The sequence below is a fragment of the Elephas maximus genome, chromosome 20 (assembly GCF_024166365.1).
Source record: "Elephas maximus indicus isolate mEleMax1 chromosome 20, mEleMax1 primary haplotype, whole genome shotgun sequence".
Lineage (NCBI taxonomy): Eukaryota > Metazoa > Chordata > Mammalia > Proboscidea > Elephantidae > Elephas > Elephas maximus.
The window spans coordinates 61,570,640-61,595,319 of record NC_064838.1 but is presented as its reverse complement, the minus strand read 5'-3'; the positions used below and the strand labels follow the sequence as shown (position 1 = coordinate 61,595,319).

General features: G+C 43.3%; 1 protein-coding gene across 6 annotated transcripts in view; it reads left to right on the top strand.

The window, feature by feature from the left end:
• Nucleotides 1-24,680, top strand: part of ARHGEF3 (Rho guanine nucleotide exchange factor 3) — a 356,437-nt gene that overhangs the window by 121,809 nt on the left and 209,948 nt on the right. The gene's annotated exons all lie outside the window — the stretch shown is intronic.

The following is a 24,680-nucleotide window of genomic DNA, read 5'->3' as shown; positions in this document are numbered from 1 at the left end:
GGAGACTTTTGTTTTCCAGGAGGAGAAGTCTCTAAGCTTTAAACAGATTTTAAAGAGAATAATAAAATTATTGTAATCACAAAGTCATAGACTCTTAGAGATATAGGATTGGTCAGGTCCAACCTGTCTTGCAAAGTTGTCTTCCTTGACATAATAGTGATGAAAATAACAATAGCCACAGTGTATGGAAGTCCTACTTTGTGCCAAAATGAATTCTGGCTCCAACCTTGGGAACAAGACTCTTGAATTTGTAGAGAATGCTCTGAGCTTTGTTTCACCTCCAGGACTTTGCGTATGTTGTTCCTTCTGCCCAGAACACTGTTCCTCTTACCCAGTGCCACACTCCTACACATACTGCACCTGGCCCACCTACTTTACCTGTTGGGTTTGAGTCTTGGCATCACCTCCCATGGATAGTTGTGATGACCCCTTCCACCCATGTCAAATTTAGAGATTCCCTTGGACTTTCTCATCATTGTGCTGAGTTAGCACTTTTGGAAATTTAGGATTGAAAATCTCAAGCATCAGTGTACAGGGACCTTGTCACTGTCTCCCTTGTTCACTGCTGCATCTTTGGGTCTACCACAGTGCCTGGGACATGAATGCTTAATATCTGTTGAATGAATGAATGAATGGAATGAATAAACGGACGGGTAGATGAATATATTTCTCACATCCATATGACAAAATCTACATGTTGTCTTTAGATAGGGTTTCACGTTCAAGTCTTTTCAACACTGTTCTTACTGATTCAATTCACATGTTAATATCGTACACAGATCTCAGTCTTTTCCCAAGTATCTGACAAAAAATAAATACAGATCTTGGCAATGTTTTAACCAAGGTGACTGTCTTAGTTATCTAGTGCAGCTATAACAGAAATACCACAAATGGGTGGCTTTCACAAATAGAAACTTATTTTCTTATTTTTATTATTGAATAGACTCTTCTTTTCCCATTGAATGGACTTACCGCCCTTGTCAAAAATCAGGTGACCCTAGATGTTTGGGTTTATTTCTGGACAGTTCTATTCCATTGGTGTGTCTAATGTATATCTTTTTTTTTTTTTTTCATTTTGTTATGTCTTTTTGGAAACCCTAGTGGTGTAGTGGTTAAGTGTTACAGCTGCGAACCAAAGGGTCGGCAGTTTGAATCTGCCAGGCGCTCCTTGGAAACTCTATGGGACAGTTCTACTCTGTCCTATAGGGTCGCTATGAGTCAGAATTGACTCGATGGCACTGGTTATGGTTGGGTTTTATGTCTTTTTTATTCCCGAATACCCTCTTTCATTTTCTTTCAATTAGATGAATTTTTGAAGAAATCGGATCAGTTGCTTATAGACTACCTCACATGTAGACTTATTTGATTGCCTCTTTATGATGTTATTTAACTTGTTCTTTGGTTTTTTTATATTTCTTATAAACTGGCAATTTAGGTCTAAAGACTTGATTTGTTTCAGGTTAAGCACTTTTGGGCAGGAAAATGTCATAAAGGATGCTGGGTACTTGAATTCCATTAAGAGGCAAATGGTGTTGGGTTGGTTGTTGTTAGTGATGCTAACTTGCTATACAGGGTAGATGCTGATGAGAGCCCAGTCTCTGAATGAGGAGCCACTCCACTATAGATCCCTTAGAGAATACGTTAGACTGAGATCTAGCCAAAAAAACAAGCACTTGCTCGATTGCCTACAGAAGAAGGCTGTTTAATGAGAGAATACTCTCATTCTAGAAAAAGCACAGAGCTGGGGATGTTGACTTCTCTCTGCGGATTGGTTTCACTCTTTCTTTCCCTGTCCCTGCCTTCTACTAATGTGCCTTTTCTGCTCCCCAGTGCCTTCTTGCATGTGGCATCGTTGGGCTTGTCGTGATACCCGCTCTGACCCAACCTGACATGATCTTTCAGCAGCTCTCACTCTTAAAGCTCCCAGGACACAGCCTCAGTTGCCCCATTCCAAAGCCCCTAAAAAAACTGATCGTGTCAGCTCGTCTTGTTTGTACTAAGCCTCAGAAGGTGTGGACAGGCCACTGACCAGCTCTTAGAGGGTAATTCCTACCCCTTCGTCCAGTTACTTGTAGTCAGAGAGTCAAGGTCAAATGAACCTACCATTCATTAGCTTGGGCAAGTATTAACCTCATTGAGACTCAGTTTCTCCATCTTTAAAATGCATCTATTTCACAGGGTTGTTATGAGGATTAAATTAAAGATTTTATACAAAGTATTTATTTAGCACTGGGTCTGTGACATAGTAAGTGCTCAAGAAATATTTTTTTTCCTGCTGCTACTACTTTTATTTCACCAGTCGTGGATATACCTCCTCAGCAGGAGCTGTGGGGAATGCTGGGGAAATGGGGTGGATTTCCGGGGAAGGGGACATGGGGAAGATACCCCAAAACATTTCTGGTATAACAGATAAGCTTTCCATATTTCTAATATTTTCTCATTTTATAGAGGAATAAATTCAGACCCTGGGTTATGGGAGACTAAGCCTGGGCCATTTGCTATTTGCATGCATGTGCCATTAAATGAAGATGTTTGTTGTTGTTCGCTGCCATTGTGTTGGCCCCCAATTCATGGTGACCCCATGCACGTGGAAGGAAATGCTGCCTGGTCCTGCACCATCCTCTTGATAGGCTGTGGATCAGACTATTAGGATTCATAGTGTTTTCATTGGCTGCTTTTGGGAAGTAGATTGTCAAGCTTTCCTTCCTAGTCCATCTTAGTGTGGAAGCTCCACTGAAACCTGTTCGGCATCATAGCAACACACAGGCCTCCACTGACAGAGGGGTTGTGGCTGCACGTGAAGTGCATTGTTTGGGAATTGAACCTGGGTCTCCCGCATGGAAGGCAAGAATTCTACCACTGAACTACCACTGTCTCAATACCTGATGCGAATGGGAAGAAGTAGTCACAGGTTTAGAGGGAGGAAAAAAATTCTTGGGTAAAATGTTATTGAATGGATTTTAAATGTAATCTGGCTGTATTCTTGAACATTCTCATTTATTCCTTCTGATAGGTGTTGACTTATGGTAATGCAGATCTTATGTTTCTTGTGAAGTTTGGCAGTGGGTCCAGTTCTGAATGTATTTTGCTCGCTTCTGCTTGCAGACGGGGTAGGGCGTCTCTCTGTGCTGTCACAGACTGGTACTTCGCACCGACTGTTCTTCGCTTCTTAACCACGGCGTCTTCGTTGCCCGATGAAAACAACCAGCACATGCCTACATTCTTCTCATGTTTGCGGTTTTGATCACATTTTTGTATGTGGGAAAAAAAATTAATATCTTGTTTTGAAAGATAAAGGAAGATTATTTTGATAGCAAGGGAACACTTGAAATCCGTTGACTTTAGCAGATTAGCCTACGGATTGGAAATTTTTTAAAGTTTCGTTTTTCACCTACAGAATTCATCAGCGTTTTTCAAGGTGGTAACTCAAAAGGCTGGTGAGGGTGTGGTAGGAGGGAGACTAACAGGCCTTCATTGCCCCGTTACTTGGTCAGCTTTCTGGAAAGCCGTTTGTCTTTTTATGTCCAGAACACAAACACGCTTTATGGTTTTATAGCTGTTGCCTAGGCCCCCTTTTAACTCAGTACTGAGGTCGCTCCTGAGGTTCACCCTTCAGCCAAAGATTACACAGGCCCATAAAACAATAATACACATAGCTGAACCATGGATACGAGACTAAATGGGCATACCAGCCCAGGGCAAGGGCAAGAAGGCAGGAGGGGACAGGAAAGCTGGACAAATGAAAAAGGGGAACCTAAGGTTGAGAAGGGGAGAGTGTTGACATGTCTCGAGGTTGGCAAGCAATGTCACAAAACAATATATATATTAATTGTTTAATGAGAAATTAATTTGCTTGGTAAACCTTCACAATTAAAAAAAAAATGAAGTCGGCAGCGATGTGGCTCAAGGTGTACGCACAAAAATGTTTAGTTCAGCAGCAGTTGTAATGACAGAAAAAAATGGGCAAGTCTAAATGCCCAGGAATATGGGACTGTTAGCGTGAATTGTGGTTTATCCATACGAGTGACTATTATGTGGCCCTCAATGGGATGTTGAGAAAGAGTGTTAATGCATGGAAAATGTTTATTGTTATATTTTAAAAGGCAGGAAACAAAATTGTATATACAGTAATGATCCTGGCTATTTAAAAAAAAAAGCACTTAAATTAAAAGACCAAAAGAAAATATGCCAAAATATTAATAACGGTTTCCTCTCCGTAAGTGAGGTTATGAGTGACTTTTTTTTTTCTTTGTTTGGTTTTGACTTCCCTAAGTTTCTACAGGGTGCATACAATATTTTTATAATCAGAAGGAAGAAAAATTGAGGTAGGAAGACAAATATTTGATACACAATTTTGAAGTAGAGTTTTTAGTCTTTAAGAATAAAAACCACTGCCCACAGGCAGCAGGAATAAATCTAAGTCAGAGATGCGGTGGATTGGCCTAAATCCTGTGGTTACTTAGGATGGAATTTAAAATATGACATCTGTTTGTGGAGGAGTTTTGAATATGAGAACTTGATAAAGGTGAACTTGGAGGAATTTTGTCTTTCTTTTCTAAAAGAAAAAAAATCCGTAAATCTTACTTGGATATTTGAGAGGGGAGGAAAGCACCTTAATAAGAATGAATACTATGTAATCAGCCAAGGAAAACGTTACTGCTCTGCCCTAAAACAATTATCCCAGACAAAAGGACTAATAGCCCAAAGAATTAATAGGTAATTCAATCATGTCTCACCGAGTAGAGTCCACATTGTTTTCATGGGTTCTGGATGATAGCTCAGGACAGTCCATTGACATATCACTTTGTATTTTCCCCTAACATGGCAGCCTATGCGTCCCTCCTCTTGAGTCTCATTTATTATTGAAACACAGAGGACTACAGATTGCAAACTTGTTTTAGAATTTTCAGTGTCTTTCAAAAAGATCCTAGGTTTTTAAAAAACACCCTACGCTGTACAACATGCTTCTCATCCTGGAACTCGAGTCATTAAAAAGCCTTTCTCAGGGAGAACCTTTGCCAGTCATCAATAAGTTGATCACCAAATTCTCAAACTTCTTAAGGAGGGGAAACGCTTGAGTTTTAGACAGGAATAGTCTTTTCAAGTCAATAGAACTGTAAAAAATGGACAGGATTTGCTGTTCTCGAAACATAAAGCCCCCCTGATGCCTGTTCTTACAGTCTTGATGTCGTGTCCTTTTTTCCTCTTGAAGTCATCAAGGATTTCATTTTACTTGGATCCACAACCAACAGCCATGGAAGCAGCAGTCAAGAAATCAAAAGACGCATTGCTTTGGGTGAATCTGCTGCAAAGGACCTCTTTAAAGTGTTGAAGACCAAAGATGCCATCTTGAAGACTAAGGTGCGCCTGACCCAAGCCGTGGCGTTTCAATCACATCATGTGCATGTGAAAGCTGGACAATGAATAAGGAGGACGGAAGAAGAGTTGACACCTTTGAATTGAGGTGTTGGCGAAGAATATCGAATATACCATGGACTGCCAAAAGAATGAACAAATCTGTCTTAGAAGAAGTACAACCAGAATGCTGCTTAGAAGCAAGGATGGTGAGACTGCGTCTTACATACTTTGTCAGGAAGGATCCGTCCCTGGAAAAGGACATCATGCTTGGCAGAGTACAGGGTCAGCGGAAAAGAGGAAGACTCTCAAGGAGGTGGATTGACACAGTGGCTGCAACAATAAGCTGAAGCATAACAACGATTGTAAGGATGGTGCAGGACTGGGCAGTGTTTCTTTCTGTTGTGCGTAGGGCCGGTATGATTTGGAACCGACTCGATGGCACCTAACAAAAAAACAACAACAAAATATACTGATCTCGTTATCCAGAGTGACTAAGGAGGCTTTCATACGTGCCATCAAAACCCCTGTCCTCAACTCACTCTTCTCTTCCTCCGGATACTCGTTGCTCAGGGAGCGGCTTCTTCATTTTGTTTCATCCTGATGTGGCACCTCAAATTCCCTCCATTGAGCATGGTACTTAAACATCATCTCTCTGTTTTAATAAATACCCATTTCTCTCCACTAGTATTTTTTTTTTTTTTTTGTTGATTTTAGAATTTTGGTTTAGAGACTAAAGGTACCTATTATGTCTCTTATGTGTAATTTTATGTTAGGGAGTGGCACCAAGATTCTTTAATGTATGAAGGAATATTTCCACTACCAGACACAAAGTGTAGATGCCAGAAAAGTGAACAAGCAGAGGGAAGGACTACTTACTGTGGTGCCGTGAACAAACAATGCAGGTATCTCAATTCATTTGATTTTAGTAGTTCTAGTCATTTATTCTAAAAATTGATGCCTCCATATGTAGGCAGGGAGTGGCACGAACACTCTGCTGCTAACTGAAAGGTTGGCGGGTCAGACCTAGCCAGCGGCTGCGTGGGAGAAAGACCTGGTGACCTGCTTTCGTATCATTATAGCCCAGAAAACTCTATGGGACAGTTCTACTTTGTAACACGTGGGGTCACCATGAGTCAGAATCCATTCATTGGCACCTAGCAACTACAGCTATAAATGCTACTGGAAGAAAAACAAACTTAGATTTCTGTGGTTTTCTTCTTCAGTGGTCTTCCTTTTCTTAGCTTAACACTGGTTTTATTTCTTGAAGAAGTCAATCTCGAAAGTCTAGTTTAGCAATAGCAGTTCTACACATTTTCACTTGTTGGTTGTGTTTATTTAAATGCTCATTTAGCTATTGTTACCTACAGTCACAGAGCTCCTTTCTGTTGGCCCAGCAGAGTTTCCGTTGGCAGAGGTGAGGAGATATTATCAGCAACTCATTGTGTACTGTTTGCATAATGGAACAGGGTAGCCAATTCCAACCAGTGTATTAAAAAAAATGCATTGGGTTAGTCAGGTGCTTGCCAGGCCCAGAAGACTGCAACCTGTGACTAACGAGATAGTGCTCAGCACCTGAGACGATGTTTCTCAGCCTCGAGAATGTGGCGGCACCCCAAGTGGAGTGCCCTTAGTGAATGAGAACCCTAGGGAAGGAGAGATGCTCAGCCACATTCTCCTTTGATGTTTCATGTCTTCTGTTCCTCAGGGGATCCAGTGCTAGTCCAGAAACTTGGAGCAAGGGAATATCTGCCAGATGGGGGGTGCAAGTGGTTGGCACTCAGCTACTAACCTCAAGATTGGCGCTTCAGATCCACCCAGCGGCACTCCAGGAGAAAGGCCTGGTGATCAGCTTCTGTAGAGATTACAACCCAGAAAACCCCATGGAGCAGTTCTTCTCTGTAACAAACATATCAGGCCACCATGAGCCAGAATCAGCGCGACGGCAGTGGTTTTTTTTTTAAATAAATAGAACCTGAACGAGCTTTCCTTCAGGAGCAGTCATCCTTGTCAGCTACCCATGGGACAGCTTGGAAGTGCTAAGGGTTGGCAAGACCCTGGAAGCAAGAACTTTAAAAAGATACATCTGCTTAAGTTTATGTCTTTGCTCTTAGAACGAAGTCACCAGTTGACACTGGGATGTAGAAACCTAGGAAATGCAAATATTTTTGGCCTACTTATGCCCTGGTGGCACAGTGGTTAAGAGCTACTGTGAGCTACAGCGGCTAACCAAAAGATCAGCAGTTCAAATCTACCAGCCTCGTTAAAAGAATCCGTTGCCGTCGAGCTGATTCCGACTCGTAGTGACCCTATAGGACAGAGTAGAACTGCCCCATAGGGTTTCCAAGGAGTGCCTGGTGGATTCAAACTGCAAACCTTTTGGTTAGCAGCCGTAGCTCCTAACAACTACACCACCAGGGTTTCCAATCCGCCGGCAGCTCCTCAGAAACCCTATGGGGCAGTTCTACTGTGTCCTGTGGGGTCGCTATGAGTCAAAATCCACTCAATGACCACGGGTTTTTTTTTTAGCAAGGAGCCTTGGTGGACAGTGGTTAAGCACACTGCTGCTAACCAAAAGATTGCCGGTTCAAACTCACCGGTGGCTCCGAGGGAGAAAAGATCTAGCAATCTGCTCCTGTAAAGATGACAGCCTAGGAAACCCTATGGGGCAGTTCTGCTCTGTTGTATAGGGTCCTTACAGGGTCGCTATGAGTTGAAATAGACTCAGGGACACACAACAAAAGTGCCACAAGCAGGACTCCTAGCAGGTTCTCAGAGCATGGTCCGTGGGGCAGCAGCAGCAGCAGCACCTGGAAATCTTAGAAATGTGACGTCTCAGACCTCACCCCAGGCCCACAGAATCAGAGTCTGCATTTTATCCAGATCCCTGGGTGATTCATGTGCACACTAAAATTTAAGAAACACTCCTATTTTTCAGGCAGTCTAGCTTTGGCATGCAGATACCATCAACTCAGTAGAGGTTCCCCTTGAGGGTGTTTAGCCAGGATTTGGGGTGATGTAAATTGAAATGTGGTTTGTCTTCTTTCTCTAATAAAAGAAAATAGGGCTATGGTGAATTTCAGTTAACAGTATGCACTGACCCTAGCCACTCGGAAACAAAATCATTAGCATAAATTCTTCTGTAATTCAGACTTAGTAAAAGAGATCACAGGCAGGATTTAAAATTCTGCCATTCCTCTCTCCCCTTCCCCTCTAGTTCCCCTTCCCTCCCCCAGTACCTGCAAATCATAGCATTCTTTATCCACGGAAAGGACCTTCTGGAATGCTCTCTAATACTGTTGCCGTTGAGTTGATTCTGACTCATGGTGATCCCATGTGTTACAGAAAGAACTGCTTCATAGGGTTTTCTTGGCTGTTACCTTTACAGAAGCATGTTGCCAGGCCTTTCTTCTGTGGTGCCGCTGGGTAGGTTCGGACCGCCAACCTTTAGGTTAGTTGAGTGTAAACTTTTGGTGCCACCCAGGGAACGAATGCAGAGGGTGCCTTTTCCTCACAGTGTGCACACGGTAGGCGTTCCACTGATGTCGTGGGTGTCCTGTGTTGTTCCATGCAGCAAGGCTACCGTGCCCTGACATTTGGCTCATAGACAAGACAGCCGCTGGCTCTGAAGGACAGTGAGGTGCGCATTCCGAATCCCTCCTCAGGAGGCCCGGGCCATGTTATGTAATATGTTTCTTGCCTTTAATTATTTACTGCTGTCGCTCTGCCCATCCACTGACTGGCTGCTGTTTTCTTTGTTCTGCTACGAGGAATTTGACCTCTCTGAGTTTCAATCACACTCAGCCTTGGCTGTCTCTTAGTGTGGGTTTTCTCAGGTGGCAGCTGGCTGGGGACAGAGGCACGCTTTCCAAGCCCTGTTGTGGCACAGTAAGTCTAACGTATCTTCATTTCCAGAGGTTTGGTGGGTGCTAAGCTGATTACAAGGCTCCCATGGGGCCCCAAGTACAGTTCAGATTTGCTCTCCCCTTGGAATGCACATTGTTGTCTGCACTAATTATAGCTTGTGCCATGGCTCTGCTTGGCCCCCTGGTCATTATCCTGGTATAGAATAAGCTGCTTTGTGCTTTCAAAGTGGGAGGTGAGGCAGGGGGAGAGGGGCATTTGAGGAATATTAAAGGGTGTTTTCAGAGCCTGACTCTGAGCCTGAGGGGAGGTAGGTCAGACCAAGTATATCTGGGTGCTGGCACTGACCAGCTCTATGACCATGGGCAAGAAACTCAACCCCTGAGCCTCAGTGCGGTCCGTTCCCTGCCTCAGAGGGTTGCCATGGTGATGAGATGGTGATATGTGGTGGAACACTCCGTGTGGTGCCTGGCACGTAGTAGGTGCTAATCATGGGGGTAGTCTCCTTTTACTGCTTAGCGGGGGCCCTAAGGGCAGGGGCCTGCATGGGAAAACACACACCCTTCGTAGAGGGTGGCACCTGTCCATGCAGGGGCTGACGCATATCCCTCCCATATTGCACGCACCTACCGAATTGAGGGCTGGCTTTGTGTGCTGCCTCAGGGTTAGGGTTCCTGCATGTCAGTCTAGGCATATGCCCTTTGGAGATTTACCTAACTTCTCTGAGCATCGAGTTTTCTCATTTCTAAAATGGCCGTCATAATTGTACATGATTCACAGGGTTGTTGGGAAGATTGTATGAGAAAAATGCAAATAAAATTGGGCACCAGTGCTTGGCACAAACTAGGAAGGGGGTACTATTTATTGTTACCCTCTTTGCAGAGATGTGGAAATGAAGATTGTAAAGGTTCAGTGACTTGTCCATGGCCCGCCGCTTGGACTTCAGCCCAGCAGGCTGTCTAGAGCTTGCATCAGTAACCTGTCACTCTACCTGGAGACGGTTAGAAGTCACTGGACCAGCACTGCCTGGCTCCTGCTCTGTGGGCTCCCTTCCTCACACCCCTCATTTTTCTTAAAACTTATTTTCTTAAACTGGGTTAAAAACCCTTTCTTGGCCAGCGGGACATATGGCGCCCATCTACATTTTCCACCTCTTGGTTTTATTGGGAAGCTGCTTTCCCGCTGTCAGTACAAGCTGCCAGCAGGCGGAGACCCAGGTAACTGAAACCGTAGAAATGGTGTGTGCTGCAAATTGCTGTTTTTATAGGGTATTGAATGAGGTGGTGTATCCCGGAGGTGTGATTATGCAAAACTTCTGTCTCTTTTGGCTTTGTACAGCTCGATAAGCATTGTAAGTATATTTCTAGGTTTCTTGTGTTGCTTGGAAGTTGCGTTTCTTATTCCACCATCCGACCCGCAGAGTCCAGAGGGACATGTGTGTCTCACATAATATTTTTCAAAATCCATATTACCTACTAAAAATCCAGACCCACTCAATGATTCAGCGTGCATTCCATTAATGAAAAAATAAAAATCAACGAAAAGTTAGAAACAAGAAATAATTTGGTCTAGAAAATATTCACTATATTAATACATGTTGTATGCAATATACATTATACAATATTTATATATGCATATTACACAATATTTGAAGTATATGATTTATATTATATAATTGTATCTAAAATAATAAATGTCATGTGTAATAATAATCATTACAGCAGCGACAGCTATTGGTGCTGATTGGCATTCCTGATGGAAATGTCCTAGCCACTGTCAGGGCTTATAATTGCTTTTTGTTGTGGCCGTGTGCTTATTGTCCATGATTTTCCACAGGCCTGTTACTGTGTGCTGGTCTCACCCAAACTCTGAGGGTCATTCTAGGGACCCCCCAGCTGCAGTCACCCGGTGCTCAGTTACCCACCTCACACAGAAGGCGCTTTGGGCCTCTACCATGTACGTTCTTAAAAAAATAAAAGTCAGCCTTTCATTTTAATGATGACACAGCCCAGAGATGAGGTTCTTTTTTCATCCTTGCTGCATCTGAACAGAGGTGACCAGAGTCGTAAAGCCAAGCTGAGGAGGGATTCCTTGTTTTCTCCATAAATTACCCATGTGAGAGCTCTGTGTAGCTTCACCTTATAGTGGGGAATGACCGCCTTAACTCCTTCTGTTGGCAGGCAAACTTACCTTGCTTCTCATTCAGCAAGGAGAGGGAGTCAGGAAGCATAGAAATAGAGCTTAAAAAAAAAAAAAACCCTGGCTTTTAGTCCATATATTTATGTATAAACCCCCAAAAGAAAAAACAAAAACAAAACCCGTTACCATTGAGACAATTTCAACTCATAGTGACCCTATACAACAGAGTAGAACTACCCCACAGAGTTTCCAAGGAGTGTCTGGTGGATTTGAACTGCCAACCTTTTGGATAAAAGCCGTAGCACTCAACCACTACACCACCAGGGTTTCCATATTTATGTATGTGTCCTTTAAAATATGTAGGAAATGTGACACAGTAAAATTGCCCTAGAGGGTTTTCTTGGCTGTAATTTTTATGAGAACAGGTTGTCAGGTGTTTCTCCAAAGGAGTCATTGGGTGGCTTTGAACTGCCAATCTTTCGGTTTGCGGCTGATCGCTTAATCATTGCACCACCAGGGCTCCTTATGTAGGAAATAGGCCAAGACTGTAAAGCTGTTGCCAACAACACTTTATAGAAAGGATTTAGATACTCTTATACAGCTGTTCTCACTGAAAAACCTGCTTTGGCTCCCCGTTTCCTACAGGATAGGGTTGGAATTCCTGTCTGGGCTCCCGGCTTTCCCACCCTTCCCTTCCACATGCCTTTTGTTTCCAGCAGCTTGATGGTCTCGTCGCTTCCAGAATAAGCCATACTGTTCCCTACTGTTCTCTGGTCCTCCTCCTACACATTCAGCCTGGCAACTCCTACACATTTCCAAGAACCTGCTCAAATAGGGAGACCCTGAGCATTGTTTCTGGATTCTTCCTGTGTGCTGTCAATGGTCTGAGCCTGTGGAAATCAGCAGGTGGAGCGGGAAGCACTGTTGGCAGGCCTGTTCCTCCCCGCCCCCCGGCCTGTGAGCCCCTTGATGGTGTCATCACTTGTCTGTGCCTGAGCACGGGGCCGGCACATTTCTGTTGAATGAAGGAGTCCTGCCCCTCACTTCTCTTTATACGTATTAAAGCTGCAGCCCAAAAGGTACAGTGACGTACCTAAAGCCACACAGCTTCTGCCACCCAGTTCTATTCTGCCTTCTAGTTTTCTTCCCTTCTTACTAAACCGGTTTCCTTACAGTCTTGGTTTGGGATTTAAAAATTATGCTTTCCATCCTTTTCTCTGGTTTAAATGGCCTGTATTAATAGTCTCCTCTTTCTTCTCAACACTGTATTGAGGCAAGAGGATCTTTTCATATGTAGGAATTGTTGGTGCTAGGTGCTATCAACTCGATTCCAACTCATAGTGACTCCATGTGATAGAGCAGAACTGCCCCTTAGGGATTTTTCCCTCTTCTAAATTTTGTTTCATTGTTGTTGAGAATATACACAGCAAAACATATACAACGTCAACAGTTTCTACATGTACAATTTAGTGACATTATGTTCTTCGAGTTGTGTAACTTTCTCAACGTCCTTTCCTAAGTTGTTCCTCCCTCATTAACATAAACTCACTGCCTGCTAAGGTTCTTATCTAATCTTTTGAGTTGTTGTCAATTTAATCACAGATAGGTCTTCAAAGAGCATCATGTTCAACGCAAACCTTTTTTACTAGTTAAGTTACACTATTGTTTGGTTTTAAGAAGACTTCAGGGGATATTTTTGGTTTAAAAGTTTAAAGATTATCTCAGGACAATAGTTTCAGGAGTTCACCCACCCTCTATGGCTCTTAGAAAGTCTAGAGTTCATGAAGATTTGAAATACTTTTCTACATTTTCTCCCTTTTGATCAGGATTCTTCTATGAAATCTTTGATTAAAATGTTCAGTAATGCTAGCCAGGCACCATCCAGTCCTTCTGGTCTCATGGCAAAGGAGGCAGTTGTTCATGGAGGTCCCGTAGGGTTTTTTAGGCTGTAATCTCTATGGGAGCAGATCTCCAGGTTGTTCTTCTGAAGAGCTGCTGGGTGGGTTCAAACTTCCTGTCTTTCCAGATAACAGCTGACCACCTATTTTGCCACCAGGGCTCCTTATGTAAGAATTAGGGTAACAGAATTACTTGGTGGCAGTCCTATCACCCACCTTTGAGACCATGACATTTTGTTTTTTGAGTTCCTCCCTGCTTCCTTCTCTTCTCTCACTCGTTCTGATTTTCTTACCCACTTTGTTTCTTTTTTCCTTTACCTCAAGGGAGAAAGCAAGGCTACATTAGCCTTTTTCGTCAAGTATCCCCAGATGTACTGCTGTCCCAGAGAAAAATAAACAGGAAGATTTCCTTGGAGACACAGTGGCACATAGAGAAACATGCAGAGAAGCTATACCACCAAAAACCAAACCCAGTGCCATCGAGTCGATTCCGACTCATAGCGACCCTACAGGACAGAGTAGAACTGCCCCATAGAGTTTCCAAGGAGCGCCTGGTGGATTCGAACTGCTGACCCTTTGGTTAAGCAGCCGTAGCACTTAATCACTACGCCACCAGGGTTTCCAGAGAAGCCATAGAGAGTATTTAATGTTGAAACTGTAGACCAGTGGGAGACTACAGTCTGGTCTTGACAAGATACCCCCAGTCGAAACAATAACACACGTGAGGAAAGCACTCCTTAAAACAATCATCTACACGTGACCAAAAGGACAACATCTGCCCCAAAGCAAAGACAAGAAGTCAGGAAGGGGCAGGAAACCTGGACAAATGGAAATGGGGAACTCAGGGTGGTGATGGGGAGAGTCCGGACACATTGCAGGGAGTGTGGCCTATGTCATGGAAAATTTTGTTTATGAGCTATTGAACGGGAAACTAATTTGCCTCATAACCTTCACCTAAAGCACACACACACACAAAGGTACCTCAGTTGTGTCATTCCTGGGCCTTGTGTTAGTCCTGGCTGTGTCCCTGGGGTGAGGCAGGACATACCCAAGGGTCTGCCTCTTTCAGCGAGGCCTGAACCCTGCAACTGGCCAATGGGTAAAGAATAGCAGCAGCAACAACAAGAATCTGCAATTTGAGGACAGGGTGTCTTTGTGTTGGTAAGGATGTCTGCTCACTGGCTTGAGCAGAGGTTCTGCTCTGTGGCCAATAGGAAGAGCTATCATCCCCTAAAAAAAAATCATCCCCTAAGGCAGTAGTAAATTTGCTTTGCAGTACATGAATCCCTGGGCGCACAGAAGCCAGGCTGCATCGCTTCCCCAAGGAGGGTCAGTGGGCGTCGACAGAGGACCAGGTGGGAGACCTGGGACATGGGCCTATAGGTTCCATGAGAGCTGGGTCTGCCCAGGGCCCCAGTGTCTGGACATGGTGGGTGTTTGTTCAAAAGCTGTCAGGTGAGTTCTCCAATGAACAACTGTGATCCTGTGCCCAGCTGCAGGCCGAGGGTCAAATCCCTGTTCCATCACTGCCAAGCTCTGGCTCCTTAGAAAACTTCCTTAGCCCCTCTGAACCTATTTCCTCGTCTATAAACTGGAGATAAGACAAGTACCTGTCTCTTAGGGTTGTCAAAGAATTAAAGGAGCTTAGCCTAGTGTCTGGCACAGAGAAAGCGCCCAATCAATGGTGGGAAATAAATTAATCACAGGATGTGATAAGTGCTGGGAAGGAAATCCACAGGGCATTGTGATAGAGAATAAGATGGAGGGTGGGGTGGGGTGTGTGGTTCTTTAGATGACCTGGTCAGAGAAGGCGTTCATAAACTGAAGCGTGAACGATGAGAAGGCTGTTGCTACTATGTGACCAGTTGGAGGAAACAGTTTTCTGGACAGAGGGAAAAGCAAGTGCAAAGGCCCTGAGGCAGGAAAGAGCCTGATGAAAACAGAAAGTACGACTGGAGCTTAGGAGCAGGGAGGAGAATAGACTGAGGTGAGGTCCAGGAGGGAGGCAGGGATGCTTGATGCAGGGCCTTGTAGACCATGGGGCAGTGTGTGGGTTGAATTCTAAGCATGAAAGAAGCTGTTCAGTGTTAATGAGCAGAATCATTTTGTGGGACTGGTTTCTGGGCTGCCTCCATGGTGGCTCATCCTGTCTTCTGTGTGTACACGAACTAACTCCTAGCAATAACACTCAGGTCTGGCTGATTTAAATAAAAAAGGAAGTTATTAAAGGATATAAAATAGCTCAGAGAATTTCTAGAGGGATCAGGGAATCACGAACAATTCCCCAAATGGTACCACCAGACTGTTGATACTAGGATACCATTGTGGCCCTTGCTGGGCGGGTGTAGACGCCACTGCTTGCACACCAGTGCTGGTTACAGTGCGCAGCTACTCAATCCACCTTAAACGCTGCCTCTGGAAGCTGCCACCACCTTCAACCCTGTCGCTTTCATCCCAGCTGCTGACACAAAGTCTGGGGTGAGAGTATCTGATTAGCTGAGCTTAGCTCCTGCTCATACTCAAGTTTCAAGGGAGGCTGGGAAAGCAAGTATCTGGCATCCTCGCCTCCTTTGGTAATGTCTTAGTTACCTAGTGCCGCTATAACAAAAATACCACAAGTGGATGGCTTTAACAAACAGAAATTTATTTTCTTACAGTTTGAAAAGACCAAACCAAATCCAGTGCCATCAAGTCTATTCTGACTCACAGCAACCCTACAGCGCAGAGCGGAACTGCTCCATAGGGTTTCCAACCATAGGGTTTCCAAGGCTGCAATTTTTACAGAAGCTGACTGCCACATCTTTTCCCTGCAGAGCGGCTGGTGGCTTAGAACTGCTGACCTTTTTGTTAGCAGCTAAGTTAGGACTTAACCACTAGAAGTCTGAATTCAGGGCTCAGCTGTAGGAAAAGACTGTCTGTCGGCTCTGAGGGAAGGCCCTTGTCTCTCTAGCTTCTATTCCTTGGCCCCTTCACGTGGCGTGGCATCTATGTTCTCCCATCTCTGCTTGTTCACTTGATTGTTTAATCTCTTTTATATCTCAAAAGAGATTGACTTAAAATACAGTCTACACTAATACTGTCTTATTAACATAACAAAGAAAACCCTATTCCCCAATGGGGTTCATAGGGGTTAGGATTTGCAACACGTATTTTGGGGGGTTGCAGTCAATCCATAACAGGTAGAATGTGGGCTCTGGTTCATGAGTTAGGGCGTCTTCAAACCTAGGAAGAGGGTTCAGCTGCAGGGCATCTAAAGGGTGACAGATGTCCACCCCCCCCCAGAGACACACGTAGTGATACACAGAGCCACTTGGCACCAGCTCCATCCACCTAATCAGTGGTGGCACTTTAAGAAAGCCCTGACTCCTTCCCTCTTAGACAAGCATTGCCAAATTTGGAAGCAACTATTTCTCTATCGGCTGAGACATTAGTAACTATTAAAAAAGAAAAAATCAATTAAGCTTGTGCAGGTGTGTGGGGTAACGTGTTTCTCCCATGTTTATCGCAGATTTGCATCCCTATTGGAAATGCCCGAGCCATTGTCAGAGCTTGTAATTACTTCTTGTTGAGGCCACGTGGGGCTTATTGTCCGTGATTTTGTTGCACAGTTTACTGTTTACCTTATACCATCTCCAGGAAGCTGTGTGCGGAAATCTCTCAGCCTTACCAGGAAGGCCGACTGCAAGCCACAGCCTCGAGGGCAGAGCCCTGACTGGGAGGAGGAGCTGGCTTTCCAGCCTGGACCAGCTCCCGGGACATTTTCTGAGCATCCTTCAAGTGGTTTGCTGGTTTTCAGGGTTTCAATGGTTCCTCTCTGCTTCTGATTTAAGGAGAAAAGTGGCAATATTTGTTCTTCAGGTACACGTGGGTGCTACGTAACATAAAACGCTTTTGGTGTTGTGTAGGCTGGATGAATGCCCTGAGTCATTGTGCACACACATTTTTAATCTCTTGTTATTTTGAGGAGTAGGTGTTTTCATAGAAGTCTTGAATGTTCTGGATGGACTCGGGGATTTCAGGGGAGTCTGTATTATTACATTTAAAAAATAAACTATAACCCGAGTTTTATTGCCCCTACTATTATGTCCCTGCAGAATAAAGTGGGGAAACAGGAAATTGCAAATCTTCATTGCTGTTTTTCTTATTAAATGCCCAGTCGAAAGTTCTTAATCAAATCAGGGTCAAATCAAACTATTTGTGATTGGGCACCAGCTTTTCAACTTGCTAAGAAGAAAATTTGAACCAATGCCTGTAATTACATAAAAGGTCTTTCTCTTCTGCTAGGGGAAAAAAAAAAATTACTGCTGTGTATCTGCCTTTTTATTTTTTCTTCTCTCTTTTTTTTTCTACCTTTTATTAAAAAAAAAAAAAAAATTAACCAAAAAACCAAACCCACTGTCGGCTGCCATGGAGTCAGTTCCGATCACGGTGACCTCACGTTACAGACCAGAGCTGCTCCATAGAGTTTTCTTCAGTTTAATATTTATAGAAGATCACCAGGCCTTTCTTCTGTGGCACCTCTGGGTTGGTTCGAACTGTCAACCTTTAGGTTGGTAGATGAGTGCTTCATTCAGAGGCCTCTGCCTTTTATTATGGAAAAATATAAACCTACTGTCTTCGTTATTTAGTGCTACTATAACAGAAATACCACAGATTGGTGGCTTTAACAAATAGAAATTTATTTTCTCATAGTTTAGGAGGCTAGAAGTCTGAATTCAGGGAGCTGGCTCTAGGGAAGTCCTTCTCTCTCTGCCTGGCTCTGGAGGAAGGTCCTTGTCCCTTCTGAGCTTCTGCTCCTGGGCGATCTTCATGTGGCTTGGCGTTTCTCTTTCCTCACCTCTGCTCGCTACCTTGCTTGCTTAATCTCTTTTATGTCTTAAAAGAGATTGACTCAAGAGATACCCTACACTAATCCTGTCTTAATAATGTAACAAAGACAACCCATTCCCAAATGGAATTATAATCACAGGCGTAGAGTTTAGGGTTTACAACACATATTTTGGGGAGACACAATTCAATCCATAACATTCTACCCCTTGGTCCCCAGAAATTCATGTCCTTGCCATATGCAAAACACATTTACCCCATCATATGGTCCCAAAAGTCTGAAATCCACTCCAAGTCCAAAATCTCATCTTCTGAATCATCTAAATCAAATATGGGTGAGACTTTAGGCGTATTTCGTCCTGGGGCAGAATTCATCTCCTGTGAACCTGTGATACCTAGAATACAGGTTATCTGTACCTACTTCTCAGATACAATGATAGAACAGGCACAAGGCAGACATTTCTATTACAAGTGGGAGAAATTAGGGGGAAAGAAGGAATAACGGCTGCTCAGCAAGTCCCAAACCCACCAAAACAATTGATAGGTCTCAAGGCTTGAAAATAGTCTCTCTTCTCTGAGACCATCTGGGCAACGGCCCTACTCTCCAGACTTGAGGTGTAGGCCATGCTGTCCGGATTCTGGCCGGAGGCCCCTCAGCCTTGAGCTTCAGCTCTGCCTTCCAGACCCACTGGGACAACAACTCTGCTTCCTTGGCTTTGGGCAACCCCATTTTCCTAGTCCATTTGAGTGCTGACTCCACCCCTCAGCCCCTGCAGGCCCCGTTCTTCTGCCCCTTGGGCATGGCAGGCCCACCCCCTCAGCTTTGGGCAGCGGCCCTATCTTCTTGGCTAAACTGAATAGCCGCTTCCTACCCCACAAAGGAGTTGGTGAAGATCTGACTCTTTGAAACCTAGGAGGTCTTGGCTCTACCCTTTGACACCCCAGAGACTGTGCGGCCCCACCCTCTGAGACCGAGGCAGCTCTGCTTCCCATGCCCCTTCCAGCAGCTCTGCTGATCTGCGAGCTGCGGCAGGGATGGTTCCTTTGCAGGATGACAGATGTAGCTCCTTTGGCCTGTTTCCTGCCTGTAGAATTCCAAGAGGCAGACTGTTCCTTCATTTCTTTCTCTGTCCCCTTCAGTCTAAGCTGATGGGTTTTCTGCTCTGGTAGTTGGTTAGAGCCATCAGCCACAGGCTTTATCTTTTTAACAGAAGATTATGTAGTTACATCCTTGGTGAACATTCCAGGACATGTGTTCTTAGTTCGTACAACAGAATTTTCCAAATCTTTAAGTTTTGTTTTCATTTTGCACAGTTCATTTTTAAGGCCATCTCTTGCTCTCGCATTTTGCTGTAAGTGGCAAAGAGAACCCACGCAGCCCTTTTAAGATCTTGCTTAGAAATCTCCTCAGCCAGATATCCAGGTTTATCACTTACAAGTTCTGCCTTTCACCAAACATCTGAACATAATTCAGACAAGTTCTTTGTCACTGCATAAAAAGCATCGCCCTTCCTCCATTGTCCAGTCACACATTCATCATTTTCTTTTAAAGCCTCACCAGAAGCACATTTAACATCCACATGTCTAGCAACATTGTGTTGCTGGTGCCACGCGTATTCTCTAAGATGATAGAGCCTTTCTCTATAGCTCTCCTCACTTCCTTCTGAGCCCTCACCAGAACTGCCTTTGACGTCCATAATTCTACCAGTAGTCTCTTCAAGGCAATCTAGACTTACTGTTAGGCACCTTAAAACTTTTCCAGCATCTACCCCTTACCCAATTCCAAAACCTCTTTCACATTGTAGGTATCTGTTGGACCAGCACCCCCGCTTCTCAGTGCCAAATTCTTAGTCATCTAGTGCCTCTGTAACAGAAATACCACAAGTGTGTGGCTTTAACAAATAGGAATTTATTTTCTCACAATTTAGGAAGCTAGAAGTCTGAATTCAGGGTGCCAACTCCAGGGGAAGGCTTTCTCTCTCTGTTGGCTCTGGAGGAAGGTCCTTGTCTCTTCTGAACTTCTGTTCCTGGGTGACCTTCATGTGGCTTGGCATCTCTCTTCCCCCATCTCTGCTCACTAGCTTGTCTGTTTAATCTCTTTTATATGGCAAAAGAGAGTGGCTCAAGACATACCCTATGCTAATCCTGTCTCATTAACAAAGATAGTCCGCTCCCAAATGAGATTATAAACACAGGCCTAGAGATTAGGATTTACAGTGAATACTTTTGGCATCATAACTCAATCCATAACACCTACACAAAAATAGAAAAGATGGCGTGATGACCCCCAGTAGCCCCATCACTCTTTGCTTTTAAACTACTGTCAGCCGGAATCCTATAGCCTTCCCTACAACCCAGTGAGAGAAAAAGGGATTATTATGCCTGTTTTAGATTCAGCTAGTAAACGGCAGAGCTGAAAATCACAGAGTTCCTGCATTAATTCACTTTGTTATTCCAGACAGACAGTTGTTCCCAGAAATTACCCCTCAGTAAATAATCTGGAGTCATCATAACAATGAGACACTTTTTAATAAAAACAATGTTTGCTCTTGTTATATATTTTTAACTCAAATTCAGTTTGTTAAAAGTTGCTTTTTGATATAAGCAAATTCCTCCGAGCATTCACTTAAGTGTCAGAAATTAGCCCCCCACCCTCATGTTCAGATTTCCCGCTTCTAACCCATTTCGATAGTGAAATGCCAAATAGTCTCATTTCCAAGTAAGGAAGCACTTTGGCTGATAGATACCAGCTAATTGGGTTTTAAAACTATTTTTCCTAAGAATTGGGCAGAGGTCAGCAACCCAGAGGAGTTTCACTTTCAACGGAGAGCAGAATGAAGGGGACTTGATTGCCCCTTGAAAAAGCTGTATGCAGGGTGTTTGTGTTTCTAAGAAATGAATCGAAGGAGCTTATTTGCAGGTGGCCCCCATCTGCTCTGTGCTGAAATTCTGCAGGCTGCCCTTGCTTGTGTTAGTGAAGGAGGCGGATCCCCAGAGACCAGGCCTGTGGCTGCTTACAGTGTACATCAGAAGACAGCTTTCGGTTCTCTTCCTTTACTTTTTAAAATAGCTGTCTGCATATCAGTTGTCAAAATAATGTGAAGAATTTGATTATGAAAGTTAAGATTTACGTAGAGGGAAAAAATACAGCAGTCAAGGGATTGCTCATAACAAAACCAGCGAGATAAGCACTTAGGACCAGCATGGTTAGCAGACTGTAGAGACTTCTGTGTTCGAGCATCATGTATTTTTGGGTCTTTCATCGAAACCATAGATGCAGACTTTTCTGTTTATTCGTTCTTGACCTCGGGTAAACAGGCCTGTTCCTGCATTCTTCTCGTTGTTCTATAATCTGGTTGAGCTGGGATGTTAAGTGGGGATCTAGAAACACATCAACATTTTTGATGGGTGGAAGTCTTTGAATTAAACCAACTTGCAGCCATCCAGTCCTGGCCCAGAATTGTGTCTGGTACCGCCATTTGTCCATAGTTCATGGTGAGGGCAGCAGAATAGTTGTCCGGGTTTTACTTGAATTAACCACACTCTAGCACTGTGCAGGAGATATGTAGACACCCAATAAAAGTGTACGACCGTGAGTAAACTCCCAAGCTCTAAAGACTGTGAAGCTCTTGTACTCTCCCACTGGTTTATTGTGCATATGTCTCCCTGCCAACCTTGTAACACCAAAAAGTATGACCATACCTCCCCTCTCAACCATGGCATTTCTTTTTGTTTTTTCTTGGTCTTTACCTGAACGTGATAAACCCTAAGATCTAGGAAATAATGTTTTTCTGATGTTGGAACCTGGGTAAAATCAATATGCTATTTTAATTTGGTTACCGCTACCGTCCCATTAGTCATGTGGTTGTTTTACAAGCTATTTTTTAATTCAGTTTGTGGGATTATTTAAAAACGTAAGGCCTAGAATGGAATATGGTCAAAGATGCTGAAAATCTCCTTTAACTCTGAGGTTTTATAAAACCTGTGGTTTCTTAGGTACAAATAGGAAAGAAATTGAGAAATCAGAATAAGATTGAAATGGAAAAGACCACCGTGACTTGACAACTTTTTTTTTCTATTTTTCTTTAAATTTTATTAATTTTGTTGTTGTTGCAATATAGACAGCAAAACATGCAGCAATTCAACAGTTTCTACGTGTACAATAGTGACATTGGTTATATTCAAGTTGTTCAACCGTCCTCACCCTCCTTTTCTAAGTTCTTTCTCCCACATTAACATAAGCTCATCCAATCTTTTGAGTTGCTGCTGTCAATTTGATCCCATATAGATAGTTCTTAAAAGAGCATAAGGCTCAAGGCAGACCTTTTTTACTAGTTAAGCTAAACTATTGTTCGATTTTAAGAAGACTTGAGGGGATCTTTTTGGTTCAAGGTTCAAAGATTATCTCAGGGCAGTAGTTTCAGGGGTTCATCCAGCCTCCATGCTGACAAAGTCTGGAGTCCATGAGAATTTGAAATTCCGTTTTGCATTTTCCCCCTTTTGATCAAGGTTCTTCTATGGAATCTTTGATCAAAATGTTCAGTAATGGTAGCTGGGCACCATCCAATTCTTTTGGTCTCATGGCATAGGAGGCAGTTGTTCATGGAGGCAGTTAGCCACACATTCTATGTGCTCCTGTTCCTGACTCTCCTTCTTCCTCTGTTGTTCCAGGTGAATAGAAACTAACTGTTGTGGCTTGGATGGCCGTTTGCAAGCTTTTAAGACTGTAGTCACAAACAGAAAGCTAGGAGATAAAACAGAAGCACTAAATATGCCATTAGGCCATTAACTGGGATGTCCCATGAACCCATGACCCTAAACCTGCAAACCAAGGAACTAAATCCCATGAGGCATTTGGTTGTACATAAGCAGCCTCAGTAGCTACTCTTCTTTTTTTTTTGTTTGTCGTCATTGTTGTAAATGTATCTGTCACACAACTTTTGCCAATTCTACTTTTTACAGGTGTACAAATTATTGACAGCAATTACAATTGGCTGTGCAACCCCACCCTTAATCCATGTGATTTTTCCATCACTGTTAATCCCCCTTTTCCCCCTCTGTCCCACCCCTGGTAACCACTAATACACTTTGGTCCCTGTACATTTGCCTTTTCTTGTCTTTTTATATAAGTGAGGTCATACAATGTTTGTCCTTTTGTGGTTGGCTTATTTTGCTCAGCATAATGTCTTCAAGCTCCATCTGTACTGTAGCATGTATCAAGACTTCAGTTCTCCTACTGGCTGAGTAATATTCCATTGTATGTATGTACCACATTTTGTTTATCCATTTGTCTGTTGATGGGTGTTTAGGTTGTTTCCACCTTTTGGCTATTGTGAATAGTGCTGCAATGAACACTGATGTACAGGTCTCTGTTTGAGTCTCTGCTTTCAAGTCTTTTGGGTATATACCTAGGAGTGGAATTGCTGGGTCATATGGTAGTTCTAATTTTAATTCTTTTGAGAAACCGCCACACTGTGTTCCACAGTGGCTGTACCATTTTGCATTCCCACCAGCAATGGATAAGGGTTCCAATTTTACTTGCCAGCTTTTAATGAAGAAGTAATTCTATTAAAATCTAACAATTTTGTTTTATGTAAATAAAATTCGTACAGTTCTGATGAACAGGTTTCTCCTAACATCTTGGGTGAGGAAACTACTTGGAACTTCTCAGCAGTAAATACCCTCAGGTGTATAGAATAAAACACAGGGAACATAGCAAGTTCAGGTTCCAGTAATACTCCTAAGTGTGTGGTGGTGTCTTAGTTGTGTCCCCGACTTGGTGCTAGTTTCTTTGGTATACAACAAGGGCTTATTATAGTTATCTAACGAGATGTCAGAGAACAGGAGCTAGTTTTACATTGTAGGTACCTTGTTAGTGGTTTCACATGAAAGTTAATGATTCAGCTCTACATACTTCAAGAAAAATACTGTACCCTGAGAACACACACCCCCAGGGTTCCATAGTTTTTGTTTTTTTTTTTTTGCTTTTTAGTATTTCATTCTAATCTATATAGAGTTCGTTGGATTAGGAAGCAGGCCTTTATTACGAGTCGTTTCTCTCTAAGAGGCAAAGAAATTGTCCCATTTGTTAGTGATCCTTCTCCGGTGGTTTGCAGGCCAGCATTTACCCTGTGTCAGTCACACTCTTGAAGACTTTCTTGAATATCCTCAGGCAAGAGTCTAGCTGTCCTGGGGGAGTATGTATGCAGCAGGACCCCTGGGGCTCCACCCCGACCCCGCCACCTCCAGGCTGTACACTTTGGGCAGGCTCATTTTTTGAGTCTCAGTCTTTTTATATCTGTGAAGTAGAGATAATAATAATAAGGCCTAACTCATGGCATTTGTGAGAATAAAATGAGAATACGTATGGAAACTGCTCATATTAAAACATCAAAAATCTGCAGTCACTCTTCATTCTTCCTCCAGTACCATGTGGTTTTAGTGCTTGTGGCTTTGTGATGTTTTCATACCTCACACAGGTACTTTTTTTTTTTTTTTTCCGTCACGAGTTAACATTCTTTCTGTTGGCAGAAGTAAAAGCAGTGAGCAACGGAGAGGCAGCATTTCAAGTGTGTGTTTCATGTTTGCTGAATGTCT